Source organism: Haliaeetus albicilla, chromosome 8 (genome assembly GCF_947461875.1).
Source record: "Haliaeetus albicilla chromosome 8, bHalAlb1.1, whole genome shotgun sequence".
In the NCBI taxonomy this organism is placed as follows: domain Eukaryota; kingdom Metazoa; phylum Chordata; class Aves; order Accipitriformes; family Accipitridae; genus Haliaeetus; species Haliaeetus albicilla.
Genome location: NC_091490.1, coordinates 31568072 through 31580833, shown reverse-complemented (window position 1 = coordinate 31580833; position 12762 = coordinate 31568072). Strand labels below are relative to the sequence as shown.

Here is a 12762-nt window from a genome sequence, read left to right as displayed (position 1 = left end):
CATTTATAGTAAGCATTGTGTATCAAAACAATCAAAAGGCCATCTTTCTGTGGAAAACCTCCACAGAAAATCCATCCATAGAGAGAAGATTTGCAAATATTATGTTCCTTACGGCAGATGCTGGAATTTTCTTTTAACTACTTCCTGCTTAACTTTTAGTTAATTCTTTGGTCCAGTCAGTCTCATGCTCTTTTGTTGTGCAGCTGAAAGCTTATGTGTTGTTATGCAGCAAAGACCATCCTTTGTAATTTTCCATTGCTTTCCAGCACGCTGACATTAACCTGGATAAAGGACACTGTAGTAGGCTTTACAGATTAGAAAATTGTTTCAGTGTAATGCTTTTTTACATAACACACCTGTTTGGGTACTGAAGTTTATTTAGTTTTATTCATCAGTCCCTTTTCTCATTCAGTTTACAGAAAGTAAATATTATTTCTGCAAAGAAGAGATTATTTTTTTCTACAAGAGCACTTACCAGATCAATTTACAACAGCAAAAGCTGTTGTTCCATCTAGTAACTTCTACTCTGCAGGGTTTTGTGAAGTTTTCTAAGAATTCATAGTTTTGTTAGGTGAGCTGCCTTTAGTCACTAAGAGAAGTCCACAGATCCTGTAGGTACAAAATTCATAGGTGTTTTCATCAAATGCTTAAATATAAGAGCTGAACCCAGGATGTGATACAAACGCTTCTTTGCCACGTAGCTGAAACCCAGTCTTTTGTTACAGAGATCTATATCATATCTCAGATACAATCACTTGCCAAAGGAGAAAAGAGGAAAAAAGCAGCAGCCCTTTAGCATAAACTGCATAAACCAAACCATGATAGGGTTTACTGAACAGAAGATTGAATCTAACTCCACTTAAAACATTTATCCACATATATAACTACATACACTATATATATAGTCCACATATATAACTATATATATAATTATATATAAATCATCTGTATTCACAGAATATTATGATCAAGCACTTAAAAAAAAAATCGCACTGCTTAAGTGTAGCTTATGTACTTCTTCTAATGTAGACTTTTGTCTGATGGGATGCTGAGTTTTTTCCTGGAAGGCTTGGATGTGCAAGGCTGTGCAGAATGATACAGTTCTGTGGGCTCTTACAGTCTATAAAGGTATGTGATTGCCAGTGACAGTGCAGAGATGGATTTATTAACTCAGGCAGTTCATTGTAAACTTCTGTCCTTAAAGCAATGCTTAATAGAAGTATTGGGATATTGTTACAGTCTTAAGTACATGAGTATAACATCTCATCATGATTTTCCACTCTCTTAGCTATGGATGAGTTTTCATCAAGGTCTAATATATCACAATAAATTTTCTATATGTGAGGTTCACATGTGAATAATAATTGTGAAAGCTTATGCGTACAGTGCAGTAAGACTTTCTGTTAGGGCTTTTACATCTTCAGTATATGATTGGACTTTGGTGATCAACAGCAGAATCTCATGATACACCCACAGTATGTATAGTAACATTCAGTGGAGATTTATTTCGGTGCAAGTCTGTGGAAGCGTGAACTGTCCTCAGCTTGTCCTCTGGTTTTGAATCACTGCTTCGTAAGTATTGCAAAGGTTGCTGTGTTGGTTGCTGTGATGCTGCTGCATTTACTGTGATCAGCAAATTACTTTTAAAGTAACTCCATTGGGGGTTGTAGTATGATCAAGCGCGGCTTGTTAAGTAACAACATTCAGTGCTTTGAGAAGGGGGCAGCTTCACTCTGCAACTTCTTGTTGTGAGCCTTCACTCAGTGTCCACAGAAGAAGATGCCATCAAGGTATATTCTTCATTGAGGACTAGATGTGGATTAAAATATTGGTATTAAGATGTTGAGTTCATTAAAACTGACTCTAGCTCTTCATAGCTGGGAGGCTGGAGGAGTCATCTGGTGGTAGACAAACAAAAATGTTCCATGACACAGATCCCATGGCAGCCCTTTGGGATGGACAGTGGACCGTGGCTGCACAAATTATAGTAATAGCTTGCACCAGGGTGGGGAGGTTCCTGGAGCAGGTTGTGCCCAGTGCAGGCTACCCAAACTCCCAAGTCTCCTTTCTAGTCATCTCCATTTCCAGAATTAAATCAGGAGTGTTTTCCAATATTCTTGTAATGGCCTGTCACTTTGCCTCACTTCCAAAATACTCTTACAATTAAAAAAAAAGGAAGAAATTAAGAAATAAAAGGGATGAAATGATATTAAATGAGCTGGTTAGTGGGGAGGGAAAAAGACTAAGAGACCAGATAAAAACTCTTCCCCATGATCCTTTTCCTTAAAAGGCAAGCAAGTGAGTGACTTGCTGTAATTATTCAAGGTTACCAGTGGGGACTGAAGGCACTTTAAGAAGTATTGCGAGTTAAACTACTCAGGTCGCAACAGGAGAAGATTCTGCCAAGAAAATGTACAGCTCAAGAGAGAAAATATGGAGAAACTCCTGCTTTTTTCAAAGGAAAATTAGATGAATGTGAAGCAGACATCACATCATGTTATGTCTTGCCAAGACATATGACTCTAAGCAAAGGCAAATAATTTAGAAATTGTTCAAATGCTTTTATGCTTTTTGAGATGGCCAATTATGTAATGGCGTAAAAAACTGGCTGGCTTGCTGGGCTTAAAAGCAAGCCTCCGAGGGAAATAATGCCATTGCGATACTCATCAGGAAATAAAGTCTCGCTGTTTTAAATTTCTTTTTCCTAGAATTTTCAATTAGGGAAAATGTATACTGATCAAAACCATAAAAATAGAAAATAATTAAGGAGATACAAACACTGCAATGGCTGTAAGAGATCAGAACCACAGCCCAGCTAGTTTATTATCTGCCAGGGAAAACACCTGACATTTCCTTTTGGTGCTTGAGCTGTGTTATAGGTTACAGCCCATGTGCTGTGAGCGGAACATCCTACACTTATTGTTTCTATTTGTGTATGTTAGGGACCCAGAACACAGCAAACTGCTCCACTGCAGAGCACCTTTTACCTGTAGGAACGCCCCTTTACAAAAAGCAAAATGAGGGAATACCTCCTGCGAGGATGTTTTCTCAGAAAAGTATATGTGTTTATTTGTGCCAGATACTGAATTCGTCAGCATACAGGTTAAACAACTAACTCATGTCTAGCTAGGCATCTCGTTACTGTTTGTAAGAGTAATGCATATGATCTTGTGAACACATTTTATTATTGTACTCCACAGGATTTTGTCCCGTATCATGAATTTTCATGGTGTTTCTTTGTGGAGCAATTGTAAATTTGGTTTAATATTGATATGACTCTCTTCCAGTATTTTTCTGTTTATCCAGAGGTGGTCTCTAAAATATTTTTGGGTTTATTTCTCCTCCTAACCTTCAGCAAAGAGAAGATAAATCATACAAACCCAACTGAAAACATTTCAGCTTGTCTTGTTCAGTTGTTTCCACCAGCTGTGGAAATTCTGTGCTGGTGCCACTCTGTGCCTTGCTGTGTGCTCCTTACAGGTAGTTCATTAAGCAAATGAGGGCTTTGCAACATGTTCTGGCAATGCATGTTATTTTGCATTTTCATTTCACATGGCAGTTTTCCTGGCATTGTTTTGGAGAGAGTTGCCAGAGACCTCGGGCCAGTCAGCCCTCAGCTTTGGCTTGAGGCCAAGTTTGGAGGGAAATAGCAGGGCGTATTTCACCATTATGGAGTTCTGTCTGGGGAGCTAATTTTGTGCTGGTGCCCCCAAGGAGTTGTTGCTTCTTTGAGCCACCACCAGTTCCTTTGAAGTGACTTGTTCCAGACCATTGCAAAGGCTATCACAATCTTGTGATAGGCCTTCAGTGGTTTCTAGGTCAGCAGATGGTGGCAGGGCCGATGGGGATTACCCTTCCCTGCTGGCTGCCGGTGAGCTTTTCTTCTTTGCCTGCAGCTCCTTAAGAGTTACAGCTCTTGCTGGAAAAAAAAATGCCTGACACTCTGCAGTGTGTGTCCTTCCTCTTTACTTGATTTTTGTAGGGAAGGGCCACAGCTCCTATGCAAATAGCTCCCCCATGGCTCGCTCCAACCACAGACACAACTCCCATAAGGCTCCTCCACCCTATCTCCTGGACTTAGTGAAGTCAGGCGATTCTGGGTCAGGCCCGTGGGCATCTCAGGGTGGCTGTTAATGGAAGCGTGGATGTGGCAAGCGAGACCTTGTGAACTTCCTCTCGGTGAACTCATTTGAAATAGTTGGCGCCCCTGCCCGTATCAATTAAATATGGAACGTTTCACACAAAGTAGTTCTTAGGTGTGGTAACTTAGCTCTTGGGGATTTTGAAATGTTTACAGACTTTCCAAAGGGTAGGAAGAGGAGAAATATTTATGTGTAGAACATTTTGTCGTTTCACTTGGCTGGTAAGAATGATTAGCCCCCTTGCCCAAGGCTCCTTATCCCCTGCTCTTTAACACTAATGAATGTAAATGACATAAAGGCAGTACTGTGAGAAGTCATATACTATTGTCACACTATGACCAATACTGAATGGGGAGGAAAAAGCCCAACAAATGGAAAGCACTTTGCACAGCTGAGCAACCTGGGTAACATCCTTTTTCTATTTGCTGCACTTCACTGTGCATACAGTATTATGGTACCAGTTGATTTGTTACCCGCTCCCAAACAAGTCTCTGCAGCTCCCAGGAGATTTACATTGCAATGTTTTGGATACTCTACGAGTCTTATCCTGGGGATGAAATATTTTACTGATTGCCAATTACCTGGAAGTCCTCCTCAGCACAAGGCAGTGTAAGATTAATGTGAAATAAAGAACTTATGCACAACATCAAAATTTGGATAGTTAAAATGCTTGTGGTGAACAGGAGTGAAGCAAGCCTGTATGCAGAATGCTATCTTCAAATCCAAAAGGTTTCTTACACTGCTACCAGCCCATCAAGCTGGATAACACCTAACTGTAACTTGGAACCAGTTCCTATGCAAACACTATGACTTCAGGCTTGCAGTCATCAAAAAATAGTGTTGATTGGAATAATGTGTTTCATTTTATACCCTAAGCCTGTTTGGATTTCATGTTGGTGAAAATTTCAAAACCTCCCCTTCCCAGAGTGTTCTGATTCCGACTTAATTAGGAGGGCAATTTCATTTTTCCTCTTGCTAAACTGTTCCTTTTTGTTCAGATGCTTAACCAAAACATTAATAAATTGTTAACCTCCTGTGGATTAAAAACAGGCTTTTCCACTTGGCATAGCTATATCCTTGTCTTAAGGTGAATATTTTTCTCTTGCTTTGAATTCCACATTTCATATGGCCATTTTTAACCATCTTTTTAAATTACCAGTATCTGGGGCCAATAGCAGTATCAGTCCTGATTTTGGGATGGAGTGCTTAGCCCTGAGCTTTAATCCCTGTTGTGGCCAAGGTCAGGCATTCATAAATGAACATTGCTAGGAAAGCTACAGGACATGTCTCTAAATATAGTGATCCTGCCATATCCGTATTCATATCCAGATCTGAAAGGGTATATTTGAAGCTTGTGGCAAACAATGTATTCCACATTTGCATAGCTTTTGTTTAAGATACAGCGCAATGCTTTTTCCCTAGTATACACAAAGTGCTTTGTTTTGACAAGAGCTGAAAGTATTTTAGTCCAGCCTGGTGTACAGACTCACCCCTCTGCGTATTCCATGCATCTGGCAGAGATTAGAAGCATGGCTCCCTAGAGAGGTTTTTTATGAGTATGGCTTATGTTTTTGCAGTTGTTTGAATCGATGCTGGAAGACAACAGGCAGTTAGGAAAACATGAAAAACAAACGCTGGACAGACAGATTTGGAAGTTACTTTATGTCCAAGAGCACATTTACAGCAGGAGAACTAGCATGGTATGGTAGTGCTGCATAGTTTTTCAGATACAGGATGAACTGTGGCTGAAGAGCTTCCGAACTGACTTTCATGGATTTGTGTAAGGACCCACATAAAGCATTTCATTATGTCTTGCACTGCACAGAGGTATATGAAGGATTCCTCTCCTCCTGTGCTCACAAAAGTTATGGAACAAGAACCTGTTAATTTGTGCCTTATTTCTCTGGTGGATTTCATTGGCCAAGATCTGATTTATTTGCTGAATGAAATATCACTACAAAAGTAACTCTGTTCCTGCTAATTTGAGAACGAGTCATCATTTTGTTGACTTCTGTAAAAAAAGGAGTAGATAACCAAAATCTCCTTTTCTCCCAACTTTCCAGCTTGCACCCTCATCTTTTTCCAGTGAGAAAAAAAAATGAAAATGCCTATTTTGAGAGTTAGTATACCTGCTGGGTATTGCAGCCAAGAGGGGAATATACATATAAAAACCTCGGGGAAAAAAAGGAAACAAACTTTATTTTGCTAACATCAAAATTAAAAGATAATAATTAACATTAAGGTAAACAACACTAACAGAAATAAATGTTTTATTTAGTTACTAAATAAAGTACTGTTAGGCAAATTAGATTACAAATTTGAATTGACGTGCATGTTGTACAGGGAATTCATCCTAAAATAATCCATACAAATTTTGTGGTAGCCACCTTTCTTGTTCTTTGAATTCATACTACCTCCTTTTGTCCATGTGACGTGACATGGTATGGAAGTTGTGTGAGAGAGGATTGTTTGCCTTCTCTCGTTACAAGAACTGTTCAGCTCACAGAGGTTGTCAAAACCCCTACCTTTTGCAAAGCTAGGGGATTAGGGTGAGCTGCAAGCTCTGAAACACCAGGTTATTCTTGTGTAGCTGGGATAGTGTCTTCATTTCAGAAACTGGACTTAATAAATAATGGGCATGGGTAGTTGATAATTTTTGGCTTGCTGTTGTTCTTTTGTCTGTTTGACAGCCCAGCGAATAAGGGTAAAAACTTAGCAAGACTGACAATGATCATCTGTTTGTAGATTCTTCTCCTGTTGTCTTCCCACTTCCTTTTCAAAAAGGAAAAACGTTGGTTTTCAAAGTATTTGCCAACTGAAATAGCACAGCAAGTTGCTCTCAGCTGGGTGCCTACATGTATATGATTCAGGTCTCTTTTTGCTCAAGTTCGTGAGAGTGTACATGGCATGAATAGCAATGTACATATGTGCCCTCTTGTATCTCCTCTCTCTGGTTCTGACCTCAACATTCTCCTTGACAGGTTTCCAGTTTTTTATGTTTCATGAACTCTACTAGATAAATATGCTTAAGGCATGATAAAGTATATCTAAACTTAGGAAATTAAAAGTAATTGTAAAAAAAAAGTAAAAAAGAGAAATAATATCACACAGATTAGCATTTCTGGGAGAGGACACAAAGTTTATCCACGCATCTGATAGCTCCCAAAGAGATGATGGATCTGCTTTCCAGGGAATATGATTAGAGAGGGCTAATCTGAGTAGGGTCAAACTACATGCAGGTCATTGCAGTCCACTCAAGTATCCCTGTATGAACTAGTGCAGTGTAATTTAAACTGAGATAGACTTTTACATTTTTCATACTCATTTTAGATGTAAGTAAAAATATGAAGGTTTTCCTTTGGCATACTTACTCTTTTAGATGATGATGATATTTGATGAAGGATCAAGTGTGGGTAGGTGGGGCATGATTTATACACACACTCTATTGGGTATAGCTAGGTATATTTCTGCATACTGTTCTATAAATATGTGCTTGAGTTTAAAAATGTGAACACCTAGATGAACAAGTCATAAAGAGCCCAACACATCTATCTATAGCTCTTCAGGGCAACCAGACTGAGAGGAGAATGTCTGAGCAAATCATAGAGACTCACAGATATTTGACAAGATAGAGACTAATTACCATCAGCTCCCGAAGGTACAGAAGACACAGCCAAAAACGAGCATACCCTTGTCAATGTCAGATGAACAGAGGAGCTACGATTAAGACCTGATAGCCATTGCCTCTTGTCCTTTGTGTCATTAAAGGAAACCTTGACCACACAACCTTGAAACACATTCTTGGTGCATGAATGCTGATCAGACTACTTGGACACACACATCGTACTGCTTCCTACCCTGTGTGTATGAGAGTGTGAATACGAGTAAACAAAATCAGCTTTGCTTTAGAACAAAGTCACCTTCCCCTTCTATAAGATCTTACACTGAGCTTTCATCCATTGTTACTGTAATGTTATTTCCTCCACACTTTGTTTTTCAAAGGCAGTAGCAGCTTTTCATACCTATCATTTGGGTAGCTTGGGCTTTATTAGGCTTTAACTTTGTCAGAAAATAATGTTTTATGTACTAATTTTTCAGTGACAAATTTATTAACCAAGCCTTTAAATACCTTTCAGAAAGCTTCTGTGAAGTAGTGGTTCTCTTTGTACTGTCTCATTGCAACTTAAAAATGGGAAAGGTGGAGGCAGAATAAGATTGGTCTTGTGAAGGACTTTGATTTAAACACATCCTGTGAATATTTACATTGCAAGTGGCACAACCTTGTCCCCAGGCTTTAATACACAGAATTATGATGAGGAAAAGTGGTCAGTCATGAATTTGCCATTGTGATGGTGTGCACAGTATGTGAAGTCCAGTCCATTAATTTAACACTGCCTTGCTGAATCTGATTAATTAATGCTGACTTGGACTGACATACTCTAAAGGGCCATGTATATCTATAAGGGTAACAAAAATAGGAGTTAATAAAAATGGGATTCTACAGGAAAAGCTTTAGAAATAGCTAAACCTGGAGAAAACTGAATGGGAGGTTGTTGGTTTTTTAAGCTACTAACACAAAACCCGGAATGAAGATAATGTAGGTGTATGTATTATGTTACAGATTTTTGTGTGATGCTTCTGCTGCTGTTCCAACTTGTGACCCATTCAGTTTAGAGGAGAGTGAAAATCCATCTATGTATTGCCATACACCAGTTGTAGATATTTTTGTTCTGTCTCTAGGATTAGAGCTAGTTACTTAAGGAGATGTGTATTCTTAAGAGCAAAACCATTGCACTCTTCTATATTGATAACATAGGAACATATGGATCATATTAATGTTCTCAATTCTTGACCTAATCACAGTCTCAAAGCTTCTGTCATTCATGACCAAGTGACTCACTTATTCTAGCAGAACATGGGGGGGGAAGGGTTTTATTTAAAAGAAAGCATAATATTAGGAAGTGAATAATTATTTTGTGTGTTTCTGATTTGTCACAAATTTCCATGCTTGCCTTTTTATGTGAGGCACTATGTTACCGTGTTAAGCTTCATCAAAGATATCCCTGAAGAAATGTAACAACAAGGATAAATGAACTAGTTCTTCCAGAACTGGAACAAGAAGGGTGATTTTGAGATTAAAATTATGTTTTTGCCACTAGCTTCATGTGTAACTTGGTGAGAATCGTTCAGGCTCCTGTGCCAAATTCTTAAGTGTAACAGCAGAAGAACAGGACTTGTTTGTTACCTTTGCGTTGTTTTCTGGGCAGGGGCATTCTTCTGAGTTCCTACGGAATTTAACATACCTGGATTGCAGCATCAGTGGGAATCTCTGGTGTTATAAATTGCAAATCATCTCCCTAACAAGATGGATTGAAGGTTTATTATTGTAAACTCTGGACATTAGGTGTGATTTATGCTGATTGGATTGGCCCTCTTTATACATTTTCAATTAAGATGAATTTTCAGGTCCCTCTTAATGCGTGCTGAGGACGGATCTGCAAACGTAATTGTATTTGGAGAAAATTTTTTGGGAAGTGCTCAAATAGTCTAAAATGTAAATGAATGCCGTGCCAGATATATGGCTGTTGTATCTCTACCTTTGACAGGTGTAGGTGTCATTTAATGACTCAGCTTTCTGCCTAATACGGGGTATTTGTTTTCTAATAGCAGCACTAGGTGGCACACAAGGTCAGGTCAGAGCACCTCACTTCAGGAGCCGGGATTTACCTGCTTCTTTGGATCACCACTTGAAATGACTGCACTGAGCCTGTGGCTCACCCTCCAAGGCCTCTTGCCATGTATTTCAGCTTACTTCAAAATCCAAGAGATGCTGAAGCTGTTCCTGACGACAGCTACATTTATGTCAATAGCCATTAGCGACGTCTAGATGTATTGTGCCACCTTCCTGCAAGCACAGTTAATTCTACTCACACTTTAGAATGAAAAATCACCAGAGAGTAAAGTGCACATAGCTGACAAAAAGCAGCCTCAGTGTGGAAGTTCATCCATTCTTACTTCTCATAACTTACAAGGAAGATGGAGGCTTGGTGGTCTGTGGGGTTGATTGGATGCTGGATGGTTCTTGCTAAGAAGAGAAAGATCTGCACAGAGTCTGTGCAGTGAATTCCTGCTGTAGCCAGGTCTGTGCAATCAAGGTGAGATCCTGGTGGGGAGGAGCATCAGTGGGGGACCACAGGTTAACACCACCACTCTGATGGAAGCTGTTTTCTGGTTCTGTTACATGTCATTTGCTTTGTCTTCTTGTATCTTAACTTGCTAGTATCAATTTTGTAGCATACTTGAAAATAAAAATGCATTTCTATCAAGTAGCTGGTTTACCTTTAAAGACTTCTTTTTTGCTTCACTAGCTTTATGCAGATGTGTGTATCTTTGTTTTAGACTGGTTGGTGCTGAGAAACTCACAAAGAAACTCCCTAAAACCCCCACCCTCACTCTACCTTAGAGCAAAAGGGTGATCAGCATGCCTCCAACTGCCAAATTTACTGAGGGCTCCATGCTTCAATACTCATGAACAACAGGATGGACCTAAAGAGATGATGAGCCGAAGTTTGCAGTTGTCTTCGTTAGTCAGGTCAGTTGAATCTAAAGCTGAATGTAAAGTTGCGAACAGATTTCTGATTACTGAAAGCCTTGGCCAAACCTGGTGTATGAAATTCAAAGTAGTGTTTCTAAAGGGAAACTGTCTTAGCTATACTTATTCAGTGGTGGATAATAAAGCAGCTCCCTCTGAGGAAGACACTGCGGAGCTCCCATACACTGAATATTTGAAGCCACAGGAAGAATTTGAGAATGTTTTGCAAACTAATGTAAATTCTCTATATATGAAAGTATTATACTAACATTTGTTTAGGTACATCTGTGCTCAGGCCCAGCTTGATGGTTTTGCAGATGTGAATCCACATGACATCCCTCATTCCGGGATAACTCTGCTTACCCACGTGCTCGACATGCTGTTGACTGAGTAGGACCTCTCTTTCTTCAGTTCTGGCTCAGAGCCAGCATATTTCCACCTGAAGTTTTATGATCCTGATATTAACACCTAACTATCTACTTATCTATGTCTCACTTCTAGCAAAGGTTTTAGCTGTATCTTGTCTCTCTTTTAGTGAAAAACACAGCACAGTGGCATTTATGCCTCATGTACATGCCTGTCACTATCCAAAAAAATTTCCCCAGTCCTTCAGGCAAACAAACACAAAGGAGCGGCTGAGCAGGAACACAGCTAGGAAGCTATGAGACATCAAGACAGCAGATAAATCATTTGAGAGAAGAGCAAAGAATTAAAGCTGATAGCCTAGTCAAGCCGTCTTTCCACAGGGTGAAGACCTGGATGGGACTGTGTCCTGGGGAAATACCCAAGAAGTGCAATCTTTGGTGAACATTAGCAAGGTAAAAATTAAATCCAGAATCAACAAGGACTCAGAGAATCATGAGTCAGCTGATGCAAGGACATTTTTATTATGCAGAAGAGCAGCTGGCTGCCAGAGAGTGACAAGCATCCTGATGGAAAGCTTCATTCCTAATCTTCCAGCTTCATTAACAATAATTTGTTAAGCCTGAGCGGGTCCAGTTGTATAGAGAAAACCTCAGCTGGTAAGTATTTCTCCTTTGGTTTCTTTTATCTTTCTTGGTCGTGAGTAATTGTTATACACTGTGATGCAGATTGTGTTTGCCTTGCTTTTCGTGCATGTTATTGGCTCATATCATACTGGACAGATGAACTTATGTAGATACAGAGAGTGTGTGTGTGCACATATGTGGTACATCCAGCCACATTAACATGTATTTACGGAATTTTCTGAGAGTCTAGTGTGAAAAAAATAATTTGGAGTGTTTGAAACTCTAGACTTAATTCCAACCTGGATAAGAAATCTATAGTATTGTCCTGGGTTCAGTTGGGATAGAGTTAATTTTCACAGGAACATGGGAGGGGGCACAGCCAGGACAGCTGACCTGAACTAGCCAAGGAGCTATTCCATACCATGTGACATCATGCTCAGTATATAAATGGGGAATGGGCTGCAGGGATGCTGTCTGCTCTCCCTCTGCTCTCCGTGGGGGAAGTGGCGAAGTGTCGGGTTCCGGCTGGTGAGCAGTTGCACTGTGCATCACTCATTTTGTATATTCTTTTGTTATTACCATTGTTGTTGTAACTTCTCTTTTTGTGTTATTCCAGTAAACTGTCCTTACCTCAAGCCACGAAGTTCCTTTTTTTTTTTCTTTTCTCCTTTCTGATTCCCCTCCCCATCCCACTGGAGCAGGGTGGGGAGGAGTGAGCAAGCGGCTGCGTGATGCTTTGTTACTGGCTAGGCTTAAACCATGACAGTCCTTTTTGGCGCCCAACGTGGGGCATGAAGGGTTGAGATAACAACAGACCTGGTCAGAGTGTGTTCAAACAAATTTGTTATATGCATTTCTTATATTAGTTAAATAGTCACTAGTCACAATGTTGGTTCATTTGTTCACATGGTGGCGTTGTGTAAGTTCTTATATGCTCTATGTATTCCCTGCAGTTATGTTTATCACCTCTGGGAGAGGGATCCAGATTATCATTTTGCTCTACTAGGTAATGTCGACTTATGAAATTATTACATTACTG

The 12762-nt window shown here is 39.7% G+C and overlaps 1 long non-coding RNA gene across 1 annotated transcript in view; it reads left to right on the top strand.

The window, feature by feature from the left end:
- LOC138686447 (uncharacterized) overlaps positions 1 to 12762 on the top strand; it is a 20565-nt gene extending 7803 nt beyond the window's left edge. Inside the window, exons 3-4 of the long non-coding RNA XR_011325830.1 lie at positions 10542 to 10734; positions 11481 to 12762. This is a non-coding gene — a long non-coding RNA (uncharacterized lncRNA). The remainder of the gene's footprint in view (positions 1 to 10541; positions 10735 to 11480) is intronic.